This window comes from Schistocerca serialis, chromosome 9 (assembly GCF_023864345.2).
Source record: "Schistocerca serialis cubense isolate TAMUIC-IGC-003099 chromosome 9, iqSchSeri2.2, whole genome shotgun sequence".
NCBI lineage: Eukaryota > Metazoa > Arthropoda > Insecta > Orthoptera > Acrididae > Schistocerca > Schistocerca serialis.
Window position 1 is genome coordinate 322,451,697 of NC_064646.1, and position 24,292 is coordinate 322,475,988.

The following is a 24,292-nucleotide window of genomic DNA, read 5'->3' on the forward strand; positions in this document are numbered from 1 at the left end:
ACGGAGATGCTGAACAAGCTCCAGTGGCGGACACTTCAAGAAAGGCGTTACGCAATACGGAGAGGTTTATTATCGAAATTACGAGAGAGCACATTCCGGGAAGAGATGGGCAACATATTACTACCGCCCACATATATCTCGCGTAATGATCACAACGAAAAGATCCGAGAAATTAGAGCAAATACGGAGACTTACAAGCAGTCGTTCTTTCCACGCACAATTCGTGAATGGAACAGGGAAGGGGGGGATCAGATAGTGGTACAATAAGTACCCTCCGCCACACACCGTAAGGTGGCTCGCGGAGTATAGATGTAGATGTAGTAGATGTAGAAGTATGTTCACAAAAAATTTCACTCTCCTCCTGCAAAAAAAAAAAAAAAAAAAAAATTAGAGGCGACTGTGCAAAAGTTTTTGAACGCCCTTTGTATTACAAGGAGTATTGCAGACTTAATTATTCAACAAGTAAACCTTTTAACACATTTGCGTGACTTTGTTACTAATTTGTTGGAGTGTTGTAGAACCTTCGTTCTCCTATCCTCTTACCTGACGCTCTGTAATAGTGGCAGGGAGAAATTGTCTTAGAGGTGTACTGCACCGTTTCACGAACTCACCAACTCGGCCTTCACAGCAGTAGCGACGAGGTCTTTACAAAACTGGCGACGAGGGTTTACGAAAGAAAAGCTGTACACCAAACACGTCTTGCACCTAACGTATCAAATGGATGCCTCATCGGCGGTGCATTTCCGTAATTGGTGGCAGCTTGCTCGTTTAAACTTTCCCGTCTGCGGTGCCTTAGTCGCTCTACAGGTCACGCAGATCACACGCTTGCTTGCGGCCGCCACAGTGTAAACGAATGGTGCTTTCCCAGCCCCTTTAAGAGTTCTCATCCAGCGCGGTGCATTGTTTCGCGAAACCAGCTGGGGTTAACACCCGTGGTTTCGCGTGGAGGCCTAGAATTTGCTTTCTCCTTTGTACCGAAAAGGCACCCATCTGCTTACACCGGAGAAATTAGTGGAGCATCCGGATGACGACTTTCAGACGAAATGAAATCTTCATAGGGAAACGTGCATGCTTTTTTCTCTTATGACTGTAGCCTTATCCATAGAGTTCTTTGGCTGTTTTCATCCCTGACATACTCATATATATTGTAAGCATGTTTGACTGATTATGTTGTGTATCACGCAGAAACTACTAACTGCTCCGCCTATTGTAAAAAGAACGGCCACAAGAACTTCGTGTTTAATGCTGGAATAATCGAAGAGTTATGTTATTCATTTGATTTAGTTTAATTTCTATTCGTTTGTACATAATTTGCCTTCTTCTTTGGGATACCTGTCATACCATAGATATCGATTGGACGCTCTCCATTACCCTCTTCGTCTCACACTCTTTTTTTTTTCCTGCAATATTCTGTGACGCTTCGATGAAAGCAATTTCTTCGCAATATATTTCCCAGTCAAGACGTTTGCTTGATTCTTGTCATTTCGGCTTGTTTTTTTTTCTTCTATTATTCTTAGAAGCGCTTCTTGATTTTTTTTGTTACTACATTTCACTTTTTAGCATCCCCCCCCTCTCCCCGAACTCATTTCAAAGATTACTTCTAATTTTTCTTCTTTGTATTTTACTGTGCATGATTCGCTACGACACAGTACTCTGCTACCGACAAAACACTTCGCGAATATCTTCCTTGGTTCTAGCGGAATTTTTTTCCTCCACAATGCTCAAATCTTTTCAAAGTCTTCTTATTTCCTCCACGCACCTTCCAGTTACCGTTAAAAAGCTTCCTAAGTATCTTAAAGATTTTAGTTGTCCGAAGATATATGATTCCAATGTTCGCCAATTCTCTTTCACTTTGGTCTTTCTACGTTTGTTCTCATTCCATACTCTTTACCCTCTTTTACCGTACTCGGCATGATAAGTAGCAGTTTCTCTGATTCAGCAGGCTCTGCTTGATCATCTGCATGTTTAATTGTCTTTATCCCTTATTGGCCTAATAATACGCCTGTTGATTTGTCTGCTAGTTTCTCAGCATAAATACTGAAAAGTGTTGACTGCAAACAAGTCCTTCGCCTAATACATCTTCCAACATATTTTGGTACGCCTAAAACAACTTAGCTCAACCACATTTGCACTTAGAAGCAATGGAAATCTTCGGGAAAGGCAAATCAGTAAGTTGACATATTTTTCATACTTCATTCAGTAACGTCATGAGGAATAATGTTCTGGGGTAACTCATCTTTAAGAAAAAGAGTTTTCCTAACCAAAAACGTGCTTTAAGAATAGTGTGTGGTGTTCACCCACCAACTTCTGGTAGGCATCTGTTTGATTTTGGCATTCTGACTGCTGCTTCAGTTTGTTGCAAATAATCCATTACAGTTCAAAACGAACAATGATGTACATAATTACAATTACAGAAGGAAGAATGGCATTCATTACTCCACATTAAAGTTGTCTCTAATACAAAAGGGGTGCACAATTATGCACCAAAAGTTTTTGATCACTTACTCAGTGATATAAAACGTCTGATAGACCGCAAAGTAAAATCTGAAAGCAAAATGAATGTTTTTACTTCGTATCTCCTTGTATTCCGTAGAAGAATTTTTATTATTGCAATGTGTAAAAGGTGGTAGATAGGAATTACCAACGTACATCTGTATATTTAACAATAAAATAAAATAAAAATTTTAAAAATGTTCAGCATGTAGCCATATTTACAAATTAATTATTAATTTGCCTTGTGAAAGTAAAATCACTCGTTCCACATCATTACGACTTATCGTGCAAAATGATCCATGGAACATGAAACTAACTAAGTAACCAGCCCCACTTCATCTGATAACTCTCATCGCTAGTCCTTACTACCACTTTTTGTCTTTTATTCACAATTGTGGGAATTGTTACTATACTTGTAGTACTTCGAGAAAATCTTATCAGAGGAGGATTAAGTGAAAATTGTGCTGGCGCCATCGAATACTTCGGTTAGGGATCATGGAAATAGTAGAGAATAGGGCATGTACAGGGACATATAGTCATTTTTCTATCGGTGAGTACACCAATGGAATAGCAGAGAAAATTTCGCTCAAATAACTTCAGTAACTATCTGAAGATGCCGAACTGTTGCTTCAAACTAATACCGTGGAATTTACACATGTTGTCCGGCGGCAAACCCGAGAACTACATTTGTAGTAGATCCGCTGGGACAACCTGAAAGTTGACATTTCTGTTATTGGTTTGAAGTTTTCTTTTATCCATGAGAGATAATTGGTGAAAGCCGGCAACTATAAAAGCAATGGCTTTTGTTATAAAATAACTTTCTCCTGCCGCCGGTCATGATTTTCTTTTATTTATTTCTCGCACTACCTTTCGGGGAATAATTAAAATTTTCAAGTGCGTTTTTTCATGTATTATGACTTTTATGTGCTATGTCCCTGATGTGTGTGATGCTGCATTATTCAGTTTCCTTTACTCTAGTGCATAATATACAAAGATGCATCATTAATTAAAAAAATGCACGTGTTTATATATTACAGTAAAGCAGCAGAATAATGCAGCACCCCACACATCAAAAACATCATGCAGAAGTGCCATAATATACGGAAAAACGCACTTGGCAATTTGAACTAGTCAGGTCTGTGTCTTTTAGCCGTTCTCCTTGTTCGCTGTCCGTCTTCGTGCCTTCACCGCATGTGTTCCTGTTTCTATGCGTTTGGGCGCTGATGACCACGCTGTTTAGCTCCCGAAAACCTCAAAGCACACACTTTTCGAAACGCGTCATGTAGGAAATAAATAAAAGAAAATCACGAATCGCAGCATCAAAGTCAGCTTAAAAGCAAACTCTCTGGTCTGAAGTATCTTCTGTCACTCACTTGGCATTGTTTGCGGAGTACGTTTATGTAAATACTGACAGCCAGAATTGTGCCACAATGGTTCGATAAACATGATACTTACACCCACTTGACATTATAGCCTCAAAAACTGTCCGGGTATTGATTACAACTAAAGTCAGGTGAAGTCTCAAACCTCTTCGTTGTAATTTTAGGAACCGTATGACCTGTCCCTTGATATGTGAAAGCACGTTCGTCTAGCATCATCTTACAGAATTCATCCTACAGCGAACTGCAGTTGTTTAGCAAGCAAAAGACACACCAACACGCGCCTAGGTGTACGGTCTAAATGCCCCTGGTGATCAACGCATTCAGTGTTACAGCCGTCCAGCAACTGATACGGATGAAGCATACGGCGCCATTTAGTACAGTTCACAAGCTGCGACATCGTCGCGAAAAAACACAGTGACCCGTATATGTAATAAGTTTCTTTAATTTACGTCTATGGTCACAATCTTTTTTGTTTAACAGGTTACCGGTTTTGGTCTTTAATGACCATCATCAGATCTGTTTCATAAAAACTGCTGCAGCACGTTAGGACTTTGTTTTTATGAAACAGATCTGATGATGGTCTTTAAAGGCCGAAACCGGTAATCTGATAAACAAAAAAGATTGTGACCATAGACGTAAATTAAATAAACTTATTAGTACAGTTCAGTTGACTCTCAGCTGCGACAGAGCGGAGCCTTGAGGACCCACCGTGATGAGCTGGTGGCGTCTGCTCCCGCTTCTTGTAGCGTCCGCAATTTTCTGCTTCACTGCTGCTAAGCTAGTTCCTTCACCTGCCCAAACACTCCATTCACGTCTCGTCGGCCTTTCTTAATTGTTCTTTTGTTCTCATGTTTTTTCTCGTGTCCGCATGAACCGACATTAAGCTTGTTTTCCACCAGTTTGTCATTGATATTATGTGCCTCCATGCATGGGCACTCGTCTAACAAATACTATACAGTATACACAGGGTATACGGTAATTAATAAGGAAAACTGACACTGGTGAATAGAAGCAAAAACGTTCCAGCGAACACGAGGCCACAAACTAGCCATTTGCGAGATAACTGTGGATGTGTGGTTACGAACCGTCTCCGATTTCAGTACGAAATACAAATGTATTTGAAACGCACTCTTTTCTCTTAAATGCCCATCTCAATGGACTAGAACGTCATCCGTGTCCGAAGTTTGGAAAATCTGGTAGGTGCATGAAGGGGGACCGGTACGTTTAGTTGCTAATGTACGACGTCTATAGGGCCAGTATGATCTAATAAAGAAACGTCACCAACCTGACCTCATTTTTAGGGAGGAAAAAGAACAGTGGTAAGGTTTTACCTCCACTAATCGATCCTGCGCAAAATTTCGCGCCAGAATTCAGATAGGCCGCAGTCATGACCTTTTCTAAGTTCAGCTTTTAAATTTCGCGTGCGCCGATTGCTCTTCATTCACTCCGCCACCATACGGGCGTCTAAGTATTGTACAGTATTGTAGAGCCAAGTGACATTCAGAGCTGTCACATTCGCTGAATGCTGATGGGGAGGGAAGAGGAGGATGGAGGGTGCTACGCCTGCCAAATGTGTTTTGAAATCTTGTTTGAGACTTTGTTTTACATGAAAATGAGGTAAGTAATACGAGTGTGTCACATGTCATCGCCACAAACATATACGTTAAATATTATTTTAAAAATTTTCTCGTTTTGATATGTTAGTCACTCCTGCAAATGTAGTTCACTTAAACATCATCAACTTTACAGTCCAAGTAAATAATGCACAGTGCCGGTGACAATAATTAAATAGCGTTATGCTACTTTTTTAACACTTTGGCTGCCGGACACGAATCTCCCAAAATTATGTACCAGGCCGACGCCTTTTTCAGGCCTTTATAATTGTTAGGCACATGGCCTGTGAAGTTAATTTCTTCAACATCATACATGCTGATAATTATTGTACTGTCTGGAAAAATCATAAATTAGTTACAAACTACGGTCTGCACACATTTTGTTCAACTCGTAAACGTCACTACAGACATTCGGATTTAGGTTATGACATGTTCGATATGCCTGTCATCATTGGCGTTGATGAGGCGCAGATGAATAGCGAAATTGTGCATGACCCGCTAAAGTGTCGGGACTTCGACGCTGTCGATGACCTCCTGAATGGCTATTTTCAGCTCGGAAATGGTTTTAGAGTTATTGCTGTACGTCTTGTCTTTAATACAGCCACGCAAAAAGGAATCGCATGTATTCAGATCCGGAGAATATGGCGGCCAATCGAGGCCCATGCCTGTGGCCTCTGGGTACCCGCACAGCCAGAAAGCGGTCCCCAAAGTACTGCTCCAGGACATGAAACACGCTCCTGCTTCGATGAGGTCGAGCTCCGTCATCCATGAACCACATCTTGTCGCAATCAGGGTCACTTTGGATAACATGGATGAAATCATCTTCCAAAACCTTCACGTGCCGTTCGATAATCGCCGTGCCATGAAGGATATCGATTATTCCGTGACTGGACGTTGCATACCACACAGTCACCCATTGAGGATGAAGAAACTGCTCGATCGCGAAATGCGGATTCTCAGTCCACCAATTGAGCCAGTTTTCCATATTGACGAACCCATCCAAATTAATATGAAGACAGTAACTGTTCTCGAAAGAACAGATACCATTGATGACCGTGTAGCTTCTCTAGAATAAATGATAATTAATTGAAACCCTCAGCTGCCGACAGGTGTTGTTGACATACCTCGATGGGGACAGGTGAAAATGTGTGCCCCGACTGGGACTGGGACCCAGGGTCTCCTGCTTACATGGCAAAAGCACTCTATCCATCTGGGCCACCGAGGGCACAGATGAATAGCGCGACTGCAGGGACTTATCACTTGCACGCTTCCCGTGAGACCCACATTCCCAACTGTCCACAATCTACATACGTAATGTACCTAATAGATACTTGCCCATCCACTCATTACTCGCGCACACTAGGGCGACGATTCCCGTAAGAGTTCAGGCAACCTGTGCGCATTCACACAGACGAAGGTCAACGGCTCTGGTAGCCTTTAACTATATATATGACGATAGTTACTGTTCTTTCGATGCTTACAGTGCTTGTATCCAGTATTAGGTATGAGGGTCCGCATCTTTGTCTTGGAGTTCACCCTTCTGTGCATATTGTCTTCTACATCGGGGTCTTGTACCCTATTACGAACCTCTGCACGCCTGTTTACGTGTATATTGTTACGTTTGTCGTCTTTTAAGTGCCGTAATGAAAGTCTCCGTTGGCATGATATTCTTTACGAGACAGGACCCCTATTCTTCCTCTTATATGAACGGTTGCGTATGCAAACGTGTAAAGCTGTAAAGACGAAACCTCCCGCCTTGCTAATACGCAGTGTAAACCTAACCCACGCAAGTTACGTTCGACGAAAGGCACTTACCGTAGCCGTGTAGTGCCACAGTACAGTCCACAAGTCCCTCGCGTTTGACGTGCAGTTATTTACAGAGAATCTTTACACCTAGGCCTGTGCCACTAGGAAGGTTTGTTAAGGCTTATTTTACTTCCCGTTTTGGAACGAACGATATGCAGTTGTTGATATTTACCGACACCTTTTATCTTCGCCATTCCACTGCATTAAGTTTATTTAACATCAAATCCTTATTTTATTTTGATTTTCATGTTCTGAATCTCCATAACCAAACTAAGGAATGTCCGAATGCTGTCGTCTTCTTTTGTGTTCCCATGGATTGGTTTGATCTACTTTCATCCATATTTTGCAGCGTGGACGCGACTTTATTTAATGCACGGGAAGTACTTATAGTAACGCCACAAGTCACAAATTTTCGTGTTTTACTCAATCACACGATGCACTTTGCATCTTATGGATCCATCATGAAAAGCAAATCGTTTTAAATAAATCGTTTACTCCTGCTCTTGATTGAGTCGATGCGACGTTCAGGTTCCCATTGTGAAACACTTAGATCTTAAGTTTAGAAATTCACGAATCAGATATCGGATATGTGATGAGAAATAGGGAAACCATTACCGAAAGATACAGGAAGATCACTTTTAGCGTTTTAATGTCAGCAAACGTTGATTTATCCATTGTGTAACTGTACATCACGTCGCTCACACTTGCTTTTACGTTGCAGAATACTTCGCACATACAGTTTACCGTTTAATTTGAGGTGAGCAAAGATGAAGTTTATTATGTAGTGTCATTTATCAGAGTTTTAAAATGAACTGCGTATATTTCAGTAGTTTTAAAGAGTTATTTCGCATTGAATACCTGACAAATGTTATTTTATTTTAAAACTCTGATATCTGAAATTATATAATAAACTTAGTCTTCGATCACGTGATATTAAATGGTAAACTGAATCTGTACAGTATCTTGAAAATTACAAACAATTGTGCGTCTCGAGTGATGTGGTGTATAGTTCCAGAGTGGATAAATCAATGTATGGTGACGTTAAAACGTTAAAAATGTTCTTTCTGTATCTTTCGGTAACTTATTCACTGTTTCTTGTCGTATTTCCCGTTATTTGATTCACAAATTTCAAAAACTTCATATCTAGCCTTCTCAGAACAGGAACATTAATTCCGTACCAACTCGCTCAAGAGGAGATGTTTGTAACGTATTAAATGATGTGCACCTGGTATTAGATCCACAGGGTCCGAAATGCATCTTGTGATTTAACGAAGTTTTGACAGAAGGCGTTACTATTCGTACTTCCTGTGTAAAAATTAGTGACGTAACTTTAATTTTGCCAGGTGGTAATAAAACGTCATGGCAGCATCTCGTACACCAAAATATTTGAAAGAAAATTCGTGCCGGGGCTAATTGAAGAACAGGGCGTTGTTATTAGTTGTTATGTGTCTTCATCGAAGAGAACAACAACGTGTCTCATAAAGGGTTGTAGTACTACCGTAGGCTACTGTAACCTTGGTCAGTTAACATAGTAACCGCGTTACCTGTACGTTCGGTGTGTTGCACACAAATCGGGCATTACCCATTCTGATCACTTAGTTTGCCCTTATTTGAACTTTTCGATGTCATCCGTCAGTCCCAGCTGATGCGAATCCCACACCGCACAGCAATACTCCAGAATAGGGCGGACAAGCGTGGTGTAAGCAGCCTCTTTAGCAGACCTGTTGCACCATCTAAGAGTTCTGCCAGTGAATCGCTCTCTTTTGTTTGCTCTTTCCACAACATTATCTATGTGATCTTTCCAATTTAGGTTATTTGTGATTGTAATCCGAAAGTATTTGGTTGAATTTACAGCCTTCAGATTTGTGTGACTTATTGCGTAATCGAAATTTAGCGGATTTCTTTTAGGACTCATGTGAATAACTTGACACCTCTTCTTTATTCAGCGTCCGTTGCCACTTTTCGCACCATACAGATATATTATGTAAATCATTTTGCAATTCGTTTTGGTCATCTGATGACTTTACAAGACGGTAAATGACAGCATCATCTGCAAACACTCTAAGACGGCTACTCAGATTGTCTCCTATGTCATTAAAATAGATCAGGAACAATAGAGGGCCTGTAACACTTCCTTGGGGAACGTCAGATATTACTTATGTTTTACTCGATGACTTTCCGTCTGTTACTACGAACTGTGACCTTTCTGACAAGAAATCACGAATCCAGTCGCACAACTGAGACGGTATTCCAGAGGCACGCAGTTTGGTTAGAAGACACTTGTGAAGAACGGTGTCGAAAGCCTTCTGGAAATCTAAAAATATGGGTTCAATTTGACATCCTCTGTCGATAGCACTCATTACCTCATGGGTATAAAGAGCTAGTTGTGTTGCGCAAGAACGATATTTTCTGAATCCGTGCTGACTATGTGTCAAGAAATAGTTTTCTTCGAGGTACTTCATAAACTTCGAATAAAAAAAAAAAAGGCTCTGAGCACTATGGGACTTAACTTCTGAGGTCATCAGTCCCCTAGAACGTAGAACTACTTAAACCTAACTTACCTAAGGACATCACACACATCCATGCCCGAGGCAGGATTCGAACCTGCGACCGTAACGGTCGCGCGCTTCCAGACTGTAGCGCCTAGAACCTCTCGGCCACACCGGCCAGCTCTTCGAATACAGTATAATACATGTCCCGAAACCGTACTGCAAATCGACGTTAGTGATACGGGCCTGTAATTCAGCGGATTACTCCTACTTCCCTTTTTGGGTATTGGTGTGACTTGAGCAATTTTCCAGTTTTTAGGTACGGATCTTCCTGTGAGCGAGCGGTTATATATAATTCCTAAATATGGAGCTATTTTATCAGCATACTCTGAGAGGAACCTGACTGGTAAACGATCTGGGCCGGGGGCCTTGGCGTTATTAAGTGATTTAAGCTGGTTTGTTACACCGAGGATATCTCGGCAGTTGTTCTTGATTGGCATTCAGGTTTATTTACTTCGTATTCTTTAGTAAAGGGGTTTCGGAAAACCGTGTTTAATAACTCTGCTGTAGTTTCACTGTAATCAGTGACTTCACCGTTGTTATCGCGGAATGAAGGTATTGATTGCGTCTTGCTACTGGTGTGCTTTACGTATGACCAGAATTTCTTTGGGTTTTCTGCCAGATTTCGAGATAGAATTTGATGTGGAAATTATGAAAAGCATCTCGCATTGAAGTAGGCGATGTATTTCGAACTTCTGCAAAACTTTGCCGGTTTTGGGGACTTTGCGTTCTTTTAAATTTGGTATGCTTTGTTCGTTGCTTCAGCAACAACGATCTGACCCGTTTTGTGTATCATGGGGGATCAGTACCATCACTTATTAATTTATGTGGTATATGTCTCTCAATTGCTTTCAATACTGTCTCTTTGAAATCATTTCACAACTTTTTTACGCTTACATGATCAGATCGGAAGGAGTGCAGACTGTCTCTTAAAAAGACGTTAAGATCATTTTATCAGCTTTTTTAAACAGATATAATTTGCGTTTATTTTTGATTGTTGTAGGAGTTACGGGATTCAGCTTAGCAGCTAATGCTTTGTGGTTACTAATCCCTGTATGCGTCACGATATTCACTATTTGTCAAGGAGTATTTGTTGGTAAGAGGTCAAGTATGCTTTCGCAACCATTTATGCAGCGAGTGGGCTCATGAACTAATTGTTCTAAACTATTTTCTGAGAAAGCTTTCAGTACAGTTTCGGATGACATTTTATGCCTGCCGCCAGCTTTAAACGTATTATTTTTCCAGCATATCGAGAGTAGATTGAAGTCACCACCGACTATAATTGTATGAGTGGGGTACCTATTTGAAATGAGATTCAAGTTTTCTTTGAACTGTTCAGCAACTATATCTTCTGAGTCGGGGGGTTGATAAAACGTTCCAGTTAATACTTTAGTCCGATTGTCAGGTATAACCTCTACCCATACTGCTTCGCAGGAACTATCTACTTCAATTTCACTACAAGCCAAACTACGTCAGATAGCAATAAATACTCCACCACCAACTGTATTTAATCTATCCTTTCTGAACTCTGTTAGGTCGTTTGAAAAAATTTCGGCTAAACTTATTTCCGATCTTAGCCAGCTTTCTGTACCTATAAACATTTGTTCTTCAGTGCTTTCTACTAAGGCTTGGAGCTCTGGTTCTTTCCCAAAACAGCTACGACAATTTACAACTACAATACCGATCGTTTCTACAACTACCTTACTGTGTTTTACCTGCCCCCTTTTAGACAGACGCTCTTTCTGTGGTTCCCTGAGACCCTCTAACCTAAAAAAACCGCCCAGTCCCTTCTGCACAGCCCCAGCTACTCGTGTAGCCGCCTCCTGTGTTGTGGACTCCTGACCCATTAAGTGGAACCTGGAAACCCTCCACCCGATGGCGCAAGTCAAGGGATCTCCAGCCTGCACGGTCACAGAACCGCCTGAGCATCTGATTCAGACCATCCACTCGGCTCTGCACCAAAGGACCACAGTCGGTTCTATCGACGATGCTGCATATGGTGAACTCCGCCTTAATCTCGGAAGGAAGACTGGCAGTCTTTACCATTTGCGCAAGCCTCCCGAATCCAGACAGAATCTGCTTTGATCCAAAGCGACATCTACATCTACATCCATACTCCGCAAGCCACCTGACGGTGTGTGGCGGAGGGTACCATGAGTACCTCTATCGGTTCTCCCTTCTATTCCAGTCTCGTATCGTTCGTGAAAAGGAGGATTGTCGGTATGCTTCTGTGTGGGCTCTAATCCCTCTGATTTTATCGTCATGGTCTCTTCGCGAGATATACGTAGGAGGGAGCAATATACTGCTTGACTCCTCAGTGAAGGTATGTTCTCGAAACTTGAACAAAAGCCCGTACCGAGCTACTGAGCGTCTGTCCTGCAGAGTCTTCCACTGGGGTTTATCTATCATCTCCGTAACGCTTTCGCGATTACTAAATGATCCTGTAACGAAGCGCGCTGCTCTCCGTTGGATCTTCTTTATCTCTTCTATCAACCCTATCTGGTACGGATCCCACACTCACACGTCATTGGTACCGACATGAGCCACCACCTGCAGTTGGCTTCACACTGTACTCCTTGTGGCATCCGGAAGCACCCTTCCCACATCCAGAATGACTCCCTCCCCACGCCCCCAGAATTCACATGGACTGCACACTGGCTTCCTTCCCCTCCTTGGCAGCCATATTCCTAAGGAGCCTCATTACGCGCCTAACGTTGAAGCTCCCAACTACCAGCAAACCCACCCTTGTGAATGCCCAGACCTTGTGGGCTGAGAAGCTTCCTCTGGAACAGGGTGGACGACTGCATCCGGCTTAGAGACATCACCAGCCACAGATAACGCCCGAAACCTGTTCGTCAAACTAACTAGGGAGTCCCTACGATCGGCCCCTTAGAAAGTTTTTCGCTTCCTGCCAGACTTTGGAATGATCTCCCACTCCACCACGGGTGAAGAGTCTGCCTCAGTGCAGGCAGTACCTGGCGCCACCACAGCAGCATGTGGGATGGGCTTGATGTACCTCATATCCCTGTGTTCGACACCCCACAGTGATGCCCCTTCGCAGCAGCCTCGAGCTGTGTGACAGAAGCCAACACAGCCTGGAGCTGTGAGCGGAGGGTCGCCAACTGAGCTCGCATCTGTACACAGAAATCACAGTTCCTATTCATTACTGCAGACGCTGCTGTTTGAAGTTCGTAAAAATATGTAACAAAGGAATGGTGTACCCGGCTTCTTAGTAATCCTATCACTTACTTCGTCATTCATGTACTGTACCAAAACTACCGAACCGTAGTTACGGTAGAGCGCAACTATAGTCCTATGATTGTTTTCCCAGAGTACACGGATGTTGTCCGCGCTTGTTTCCCCTTGGAGTGCCGCAGTGCTGGACAGGAACACACGTCGCTTGGGGGGGGGGGGGGGGGGGGGGTTGTTCCGCGTAGTTTGCGGACAGGGCCAGGCCGGCCGCTGTCGGCGCGGTGGCGTCCCTGGCAGCCGCGACGCCGCTAAACAGGGGGAGGCGGCGCTAACGACATCCGCCAGAGGCCCAGCGCGGTCGCGCCGTCCGTGTTTACGCCTGGGGACGCGCGTGTGCTTAGCTCCACGCCTGCGGTCGTACAGTTCCGCTAATTGACGCCTTACTGCCCGCCCGACACCCACAGCTCTCCGTAATAGCAGCCCACAACCATATTCTGTTCAAAACTACTTTACGGTACTTTCACATAGAAGTGCATATTTCCGACGATATAGCCCGGTAATGTAGCCCGACGTCGTTGCCGGCTATAACGCGGCCGTCAGGATTTACAGCTTAATTGTGCTCCTTTATTAAAATATGACCGTGAGCGTCGGGCTGTCCAAAACAGTGTTATACTTCAATTTTAAGCGCATGCTGTAATAACACTTAACTTGAAATCAGAAAAACAAAAAAAGCGGCTATAGTAGGATGATTAACGAAGATTTGCTAATGATGTAATGTATTGTAGCATTGTATCACACAGCGTGATTCAGCAGCCCCTACCGCTGTCGTTGTATGCAACCTGCAATGTTATTGCTCGCCTTCATAAATCACGCAAGAAGTTTCCATATTCTCTCATTCGGTACGCACAAACTGTTAGTCCTACATATAAAAATCAGCAGGACCTTTTTGTAGGAAATTTAACGTAGTTAACTTTTGTATTGGGATACGTTTTCTGCAGAGGCCACGGTTTTCGAGTCATTCAATAAAAGTGTACAAAAGTGCTCTTTAATCGCACCTCCATCCCAGCCCCATCCTTCACCAGTCAGGATTTCTAGTGTATTATTCGTGCCCCCTCCAGTTTTTAATTTTTTAAAAATTTAATTTAATTTTGTTTTGAGTGATCAGTCTTCTGACTGTTTTGATGCCTCCCGCCACAAATTCGCCTCCTGTGCCAACCTCTTCATCTCTGAGCACCACTTGCAAGTAACGTCCTCAAATATTTGCTGGATGTATTCCAATCTCTGTTTTCCTGTACAGTTCTTGTCCTCTGCAGCTCCCTCTAGTACCTTGGAAGTCATTCCTTGGCGTCTTTTCCTTGCCAATGTTTTCCACATATTCCTTTCCTCTCCGATCCTACACAGAACCTCCTCATTCCTTACCTTATCAGTCCACCTAATTTTCAACAGTCGTCTGTAGCACATCATTACAAATGTTTCGATTCTCTTCTTTTCCGGTTTTCCCACAGTCCATATTTCACTACCATAGAACGCTGCGCTCCAAAAGTACATTCTCAGCAATTTCTTCCTCAAATTAAGGCCTGGGTTTGATACTGGTAGACTTCTCTTAGCCACGAATACCCTTTTTTCGGTGTTAGTCTGCTTTTGGTGTCCTCCTTGCTCCGTCCGTCATTAGTTATTTTGCTGCTTAGTTAGTATAATTCCTTAACATCATCTACTTTTCGTGATTATCAATTCTAATGTTAAGGTTCTCGCTGTTCTCATCTGATACTTCGCATTACTTTCGTCTTTCTTCGATTTACTCTCAATCCACATTTTATACTCATTAGACTGTTCATTCCATTCACCAAATTATGTAATTCTTCTTCACTTTCACTCAGTATAGCAATGTCATAAGCGAATCGCACCATTGTTATCTTTTCACCTTGAATTTGAATTCCACTCCTGAAGCTTTCTCTTATTTCCACCATTGCATCTACGATGTGCAGATTGAACAGCAGGTGTAAACACTACATTCGTGTCTTACAAGATTTTTAGTCCTAGCACTTCGTTCCTGCTCGTTCACTCTTATCATTCCCTCTTGACTCTTGTACATGTTGTATGTCACCCGTTTCTCCCTATACCTAACCCCAATTTTTCTCAAGATTTCGAACATCTTGCACCATTTTATATTGCCGACCGCTTTTTCCACGTCGACGAATCGTATGAACGTGTCTTGATGTTTCATTAATCATGCTTCCATTATCAACCGCAACGTCGGAATTGCCTCTCTGGTGTCCTTACCTTTCTTAAACTGAAACTGATCGTCATCTAACGCATCCTCAGTTTTCTTTTTCATTCTTCTGTATAACATTTTTGTCAGCAACTTGGATGCAATAGCTGTTAAGCTGATTGTGCGAAAATTCACCCACTTGTCAGCTCTTGCAGTCTTCAGAATTGCGTGGATGATATTTTTACGAAAGTGAGATGGTATGTCGCCAGACCCATACAGTCTACACACTACTGCGAGTAGTCTTTTTGTTGCCTCCTGCTCCAATGACTTCAGAAATTCTGATGGAATGTTGTCTATCTCTTCTGTCTTATTTTGATCTTAAGTCCACCAAAGCTCTCTTAAATTCTGATTCTAATATTGGACCTCGTAATTCTCTAAATAGACTCTTCTATCACATCAGACAAATCTTCCTCTCATAAACGCCTTCAACGCACTCTTCCCACCTATCCGCTCTCTCCTCTGCATTTACAGTGGAATTTCCGTTGTACTTGTAATGTTAGCACCCTTGCTTTCAATTTCACCGAAGGTTGTTTTGACTTTCCTGTATGATGAGTCAGTCCTTCCGACAACTATTTATTTTTCGATTTCTTCGTATTTTTCATGCAGCCATTTCGTCTTATCTTCCCTGCACTTCCAATTTATTTCATTCCTCTGCGACTTGTATTTCGAATTTCCCTGAATGTTTTTGTTCTTCCTTCTTTCATCGATCAACTGCAGTAATTTTTCTGTTACCCGTGGCTTTTTCGCAGTTACATTTCTGTGCCTATCTTTTTCTCTCCAACTTCTGTGACTGCCCTCTTTAGAGATGTCCATTCTTCTTCAACTGTACTACTTACTGAGCTATTCCTTATTGCTCTGTGTATAGCATTAGAGAACCTCAAGCGTATCTCGTCATTCCTTAGTACTTCCGTATCCCACTTCTTTGCATATTGTTTCTTCCTGACTAATGTCTTAACCTTCAGCCTTCTCTTCATCATTACTACATTGTGATCTGAGTCTATATCCGCTCCTGGGTACACCTTACATTCCAGTATCTGATTTCGAAAACTATGTCTGACCTTGATGTAATCTAACTGAAATATTCCCGTGTCGCCACGCCTTTTCCAAGAATACCTCCTTCTCTTGTGATTCTTGAACAGAGTATTCCCTAGTACTGGTCGAAATTTATTACAGAGCTCAATTAACCTTTCCCCTCCCTCGTACCTTGTCCCAAGCCCAAATTCACCTGTAACATTTTTTCTACTCCTTCCCCTACAACTGCATTCCAGTCTCCCATGACTGTTTTTCATCTCCCTTTACGTACTGTATTACCCTTTCAATATCCTCTTATACTTTCTCTATCCTTTCATCTTCAGCTTGCGACGTCGGCATGTATACCTGAACTATCGTTGTCGGTGTTGGTTTGCTGTCGATTCTGATAAGAACGGACCTATCACTCAACTGTTCACAGTAACCTTCTCTTTTCCCTACCTTCCTATTCACAACAAATCCTATTCCCGTTATACCATTTCCTGCTGCTGTTGGTATTACCCTGTTAGCAACTGACCAGGAATCCTTGTCTTCTTTCCATTTCACTTCACTGACCCCTGCTGTATCTAGATTGACCCTCTAGCGGAAATGTATCCCAATACAGATTCCAACTATATTAAATTTCCTACAAGAAGATCCTGTTCGTTTTTTCTGTAGGACTGATAAGTTTTCGCGTAGCGAGCGAGAGAATATGAAAATCGCGCGCTGGTTTATGGAGCTATAGCATTGCGGGCTGCATAAAATGACAGCGGTAGGTGCAACTGTTTGTCACAATAAATATGGTAATCACTCACACATTCATACATGAAAACTATACTACTAATGATGAACTAATAAATATAAATATTCATACAAATGATACTGTGTAGTTACTAAATCTATTAATCTACTGCAGTTGAGGAGCAGTACGTTCACAAATAAATTTTATACTTTTATTACCAATCAAAATATTTTATTATGATGGTTTCCAAAACATTCAGTAAAAGAACCAAATTTTCTACACCATAGTTAATTCTTGAACTGCAGAGCGTGAACAAAGAGAGTTATTCGGAAACTGCACGTTACAAACAAACAGGATCAGCTGGATTATTGCTGTAGACTTCGTGATTCAGTGGCAGATAAACAGTCTCCATATTCTCCATCATTCCTTCTACTGCAGTTTTATGTTAGTTATTTCATAGTGACCAACTTCTTCTTCTGACACCTCCATATATGGCCGCGTTATAGATATAGGTAGAGCACACACCGCAACAAGGGCAGACTGTCGCAGACCCTGTTGCTCGATGGTGATACAATAAGTAAAGTCTCAGCCTTACGAATACAGTTGTTTTACAGCCAGGATAAAATGTTTTACGTACTTTGTTTTTTTTAATCGCAGATTTTATTTTTCTGTCGTTTTTACCGTTTGAAAGAATTGATGCAAAATTAATTATATCTGCAATTACTAGTTAGCTCAAACAAAAACCTACAACATTTATGCAAATAGTTTCTTACTCTACCAATAGATGGCGTTACGTGATACATTTACAGAACATTGAAACATTTCAAAGTGGACATCAATGGGATGGTTGGTTTTCTGGGGGAACGGGACCAGTCCGTCAATTGCTGTGAACAAATGCACGAATGGAAATTATGCTATACCTTTGTTTTGAAAGTGTGTGTTTTAATGTGGAGTAGCTAACCCGGCGAACTCTGTTCCGCCATAAGCCAATAAATAATCAGATTTTGGATGTTAAGTTCAATTTTTTATTAGGACAAATAAAAATTAAGTATTTTAATGATTCTTTATGTTTTTCGGTGCATAGCTTCCACTCTTCAATTCAGTACCTTGTGATACACCACATTTTTTGTTTTATTATCAGGCGCAAGAACAAACAACGCATATGGTCTTCCGACCCGCGAACATGCCACATATAATTGACCATTTGAAAAATATGGATATTCCAGATTTAAACCACAAACTTTCAAGGATTGGCCTTGTGATTTGTTAATGGTCATGGCGAATGCAAGACGGATCGGAAATTGAAGTCTTTTAAACTCAAACGGCACATCGGTTGGGACCATCGGGATCCTCTGAATGAGAACTTCCTCACCCTCGAATTTTCCTTTGAGTATCGTCGCGTAAATAACATTGGTCATCAATTTACTTACCTCAAAACGTTTACCGTTGCACAGTTTTGGTTGGTTTATGTTTCGAAGCATCATTACTACGGAGCCAACTTTTAGGCGTAAATTGTGCGGTGGTATGTCAGGCACATCCTAAGAGTTTAAAAATTCAATTGGATAGTTGGTGGTTTCATCTTCATTTGTTACACAGTCAATAGATTTGAATGAATGCATTTTACCAATGATCTCATTCTGAATTATGTAGTTTAGGTCATCTACATCTTTATTCTTAGCCGCTAAAATTGCTCGCTCACTCAACCATTCATTACTTTTGCAGTTAGTAATGATGTTCGGGAATACTTTGTTGATAAGTTCGTCTTTCGATGAGACAAAGTTACAGAAATTATGAGGAAATGAAATCAATCCGCTCGATTCTTCGACAGGTACTCGACCATTACCGATAGTCAGCAATTGCTCAAAGAAATCTTCAGCAGATGTATCATTAAGCAATGCAACTCTCATGTTTGTTGTCAGTTAAAGTTTCTTCACAAAGCGCCATAGATTCGATGATTTGAGGCAAGCATTTATTTCATCTGCAGCCATTGATCTTGGAACTACTGGCAGTGTTTGGCGGAATTCGCCAGACAGTAAAATCATTGCTCCTCCAAAACATCTCGAGTCATTGCGTAGATCTTTCAATGTTCGGTTAAGTGCCTCTAATGCACATTTATGAGCAGTTGTGCATTCGTCTCAGATCTTGGATGCTGACAAAACTTCGGCCACTGCTGAGTTTTTTTGTAATATTACATGTTGGTTATTCAATAGCTTGAAGATTTAACGGTAATTTTAATGCTAACTGAGCCGTACGGCATCTTTCTAACAATGTGTCTGCTATTCCGGAAGAACCAACTGCAACCGCAATGTTGGATCTCGCACGAACAGTGGCTAAAACTACTGACATGAGGAATGTCTTGCCAGTTCCACCAGGGGCATCCAGGAAATATAAACCATTATTTCCATCATCAATTGCCTTCATTAATGTATCATAAACTTCCTTTTGTTGGGGGTTCAACAGGGATACATTCGTTTGAACTACTAAATCTAATTTGCGTTTTGTTATTCCACGCCAGATGCGTTTCTGTTATACTACGTTTTATAGCGGTCGAACGGGATAAAAAGTATCCTATGCCCGTCTCCTGGTTCTAAGCTACCTCTCCACAAATTTTCAGCCAAATCGGTCCAGCCGTTCTTCAGTTATAAATAGTGTAACTAACACGACTTTCTTTTATATATATAGATTAAGTATTCATTACACATTTCTGAACGCACGCGTAATATTTTTCAATCTTTTTTAAAAAAATACACATAATAGTTTATTCATCCATTTTAAATAGTTTATGAACGCATGCATAAATGTCAATCATTACTTACAGATTTTGACAAAAAAATTTGACAGCTCCGAAACTAAAGAACTTTTAGGGAAAATAACGCATTTTTCAAGTATTCGTCAATGTTTCATTATTTTTAAGATGTATTCTGCTATTCGGGGCGGAGACAAATCCAACAAATCAAAAACCATGAAAATTTTTATTCGTCAATTTTTCATTATTTTTAAGATGTATTCTGCTATTCGGGGCGGAGACAAATCCAACAAATCAAAAACCATGAAAATTGGTCCAGCAGATCTCGAGTTATAAGTGTTGTAACAAACCCGACTTTGTTTTATATATATAGATTACGTATAGTGAAATTGATCAAAAAGTGACATTTTACGATTAGTATATCTTAGTAATATTTGGCCGGCCGGAGTGGCCGTGCGACTCTAGGCGCTTCAGTCTGGAACCGCGAGACCGCTATGGTCGCAGGTTCGAATCCTGCCTCGGGCATGGATGTGTGTGATGTCCTTAGGTTAGTTAGGTTTAAGTAGTTCTAAGTTCTAGGGAACTGATGACCTCAGATGTTAACTCCCATAGTGCTCAGAGTAATTTTTTCTTAATAATATTTGATCTCTCCTGAATAATTTGAAGCATCATTTGTCGATTAATTCGAATGGAAGTGTAGTTTTTATTATTTCAAAGTTCATAGCACAAGCGTAAGAAAATCCAGTCATTCTGCACTGACTTCCTTAAGTATCTCTTATCTCCGGAATTATTTAGTCTAGAAGGCTATGGTTTCCAGCTATTTATTCCTTGAATTCATGTTAATGTTCGTGTTAGGATGTTGGATGCAGCGTGCAGACGGAAATGGTGGTATTCCACGAGCATTTTGTGGAGACTTGATCGTGGGTCTGGCTGTTTCTAGGAGTTGGGATGCTTCCATATGTGAGTTAATATCAAAGAAGACTTAACAGACATAAACTTTGATGAACTCAAGCAATATTATGAAATTTCAATAAGAAACAATACACATGATCTACAAGGCAAGGAAGGAGCAGTGTTGGCTACATTCTTGCACATATTATCCACTGATAATACACCTATACATGGTCTTTGCATACCTGGTGATGATTCATGGTGCAAATACCGCAAAGCTCAGGCATCGGGTACAGAGGAACAATTTAGGACCAAAAATAGCATACTATCTGGAGTTACGGAAGCTATTAAACCAATACATTGAGAGCTGGCTCATCTTCACATTCTTTCCAAATGTCTCCACTGTTGAACGGAAAACCCGAATGAGTCTTTCAATAATGTCATTTGGACCCGCATACCGAAAAGTGTCTTTGCACGAATGAAAACTCTATGCTTGGATGTTTGTGGTACAGTGATAACGTTTAATGATGGTAATAAGTTGAGAATTAGGATACTAGAGCAACTTGGTATCACTTTAGGGGCTAACACACTGCAAGCATTCCAGCGAATGGATCGGCTTAGGAACATGAAGGCCTAGCGTGCAGCAGAGGAAATGACTAAAGAAACTGGAGGCAGGAAAGGAAAGAAGCTTTTAGGTTTGCAGGATGATCAAGAACAGGAGCCAGATAATGCTGATCGTGGGTCTGGCTGTTTCTAGGAGTTGGGATGCTTCCATATGTGAGTTAATATCAAATGAAATGACTTTTATCCCAGGAACCACCAAAACATTTCTGCCTAAAACGCTTTTTTACTTACAGAGCCAAAAGAGGATTTAAAAAAGTCACAACTAACTAATTATTTGTCTGTATATTATGATTCGGGTTCAGTAATCAGAAACGGAGTGAAACTACACTTCCAAAAATTTCAGATCTCTATCTGTCAAAGGCTCTTAGATAATGGGTCATCAACATTGCAAATTTAACACTGTAAGTATAGGATGTACGTACCCCCTTTAAAGGCATGCCAGTGTCTTGACTTATTTGTGACACAACACGGCTACATGTATCGCAGCCACAAGTTCGGCAGGAACAACCCACTTTTAATAAAAAACCAAGAAGTTCTTAGCTGTTTTTATGCACTAAGCTGTCAGAATTAAAGCAGTCTGCACAATAGTAGTACTCCAGCTACCGAAGTTTGTACGTAAGTGTGTGTGTGTGACGGAGCGGTGGAAAAAAGGGAATGTGGTGCGGCACCAGCGTTTGAGTGAGTAGTTTGGTATTATGTTTTGGGGTAACTCTTCCCATTCTAGAAGGATATTTTTGGCTCAGAAACGGGCGGTTCGGGCAATAAGTGGTGTGAGTTCACGAACCTCTTGTCGACCTCTGTTCACGAGTCTGGGTATTTTGACAATGGCCTCTCAGTACGTATATTCCTTATTGTCGTTTCTTGTTACCAATATTAGTTTATTTCCAAGAATAAGCAGCTTTCACTCGGTTAATACTCGGCAGAAATCAAACCTCCATTTGGATCGGACATCTTTAACTCTTGTGCAAAAAGGTGTGCAGTATACTGCTGCATCCATTTTCAATAAGCTGCCACTCGAAATAAAAAATCTTAGCAGTAATCCACGCGCTTTCAAATCGAAACTGAAGAGTTTCCTCATGGGTCACTCCTTCTATTCTGTCGAGGAGTTCCTTGAAAAATTAAGCTGATTCTTATTGTATTGCTGATAGCGTTTACTTAAGCTTATGGACTGACTTTTTTTCAGGTTCATGAACATTTATTTTTATCTGTTATTACTTTTATGTTGTAAGTTCATTTACTGACACGTTCCATGACCTTGGAGATTTGCTCCTCAATTTGGTCCTACGGAACATGACGTGTAAATAAAAATAAATAAATAAAATTAATTCTGTGCATTCCCATTCTTTCGTTTATTTCATCGCACTGGAGCTCACTTCTCTGATGGTCCAGTAGAGGCGCGCTCTCGTCGTCGAATGGCGGACTGCACACAGTAAGTTACGTGGACTGTATCGGATCTCTCTGCTGACATCGCTCGTTGTCCCCTTCCGCAACGCCCACGCGACATTACCGCACTGCACCGGTATAAGTGAAAGCCGAGACTCGGCTCGTGACTGATACGTTGTGTCTACGTGAAGCGCAGAGTCACGCGAGTGCGGGAGGAAGACCGCACACGCCGCGCTTGCTTTCACACGGCACGCCTCGCCGAGCCACCCTGCTCGTTACCGTACAAGGTCTCTGCCAGACGCTCCGCTGTGTTTAATTGCTCGACAGGAGCAAACCCTCCTCCTTCTTCTCACTTTTGTTTTCGCCATTTCACTGGCACCAGTCGCACACCACGTGGGAAGCGAAATGAGAGCGGCGCAGTCCCGCGTAAGTAAAACTGCGAAGTGAAACGTGTGCGTATGCTCGGTTTCTAAACGATGCGCAGAAACGCCAACCGTTCGTCGCTGTCGTATGCGATTATCGAAGGGCAAAGTGTCGCCTTCTCCGACTTCACTTCTATCTCCCTTCCTTTTCCTCGCCAGGGTTAATGTCCACAGACGAAGTGTACCAGATAAAAAAGTTGTCACCCCTGGTCGAGGTGAAGTAATAGGATGAAAAACTGTTTTCCAGTATAGCCGTAGAAAATCAACATGGATTTCGCAAACATAGATCTTGTGAAACTCAGCTCGCTCTGTTCGTCCACGAGACAGCGAACTCCATAGACGATTGTTGGTTAAAATTACTGGATTTCCAGTGAAACTGCTATGTACACAACGTTTTTCTACATCTACATGGATACTCTGCAGATCACTTTTAAGTGCCTGGCAGAGGGTTCATCGAACCACCATTACAATAACTCTCTGCTATTCCAATCTCGTACAGCGCGAGCAAAAAACGAACACCTATATCTTTTCGTGCGAGCTCTTATTTCCCTGATTTTATTATGATGATCGTTTCTCGCTATTTAAGTTGGCGTCAACAAAATATTTTCGCATTCGGAGGAGAAAGTTGGTGATCGCGAAATTCGTGAGAAGATACCGCTGCAACGAAAAACGCCTTTGTTTTAATGGTGCCCAGCCCAAATCCTGTATCATTTCAGTGACACTCTCTCATTTCGCGATAATACAAAACGTTCTGCCCTTCTTTGAACTTTCTCTATGTACCCAGACAGTCCTTTTCTTTTTTTAAATATGAGGCAAAACATGTTTCAGCACCTTTTTGCTATCGTCATTGGGTACTCTTTATTCAGTTCTGTAAAATGTAAACGTGTTGAAAGCTGTACTTATTCTAACGAAATTGAGCCTAACGATAGTTTTTGTCTGTTGTTGACATTACCTTAATATTTTCTACAGTGTCAGGTTATTTAGAACACTTCGTACATTGTGTATTCGTAGCTTGTCGCCTGCAATAAAATGATTTTACCTTGAGTCAGAAGGGCGAATTAACAAATCACTTTATCTACAAAACTTATTTGGTTGCGTGAAAATATTTCGCGATTATTATAGTTAGTTTCGAAAATCCATTCTCATCTGCATTCTCATCTGTTGTTGAAATA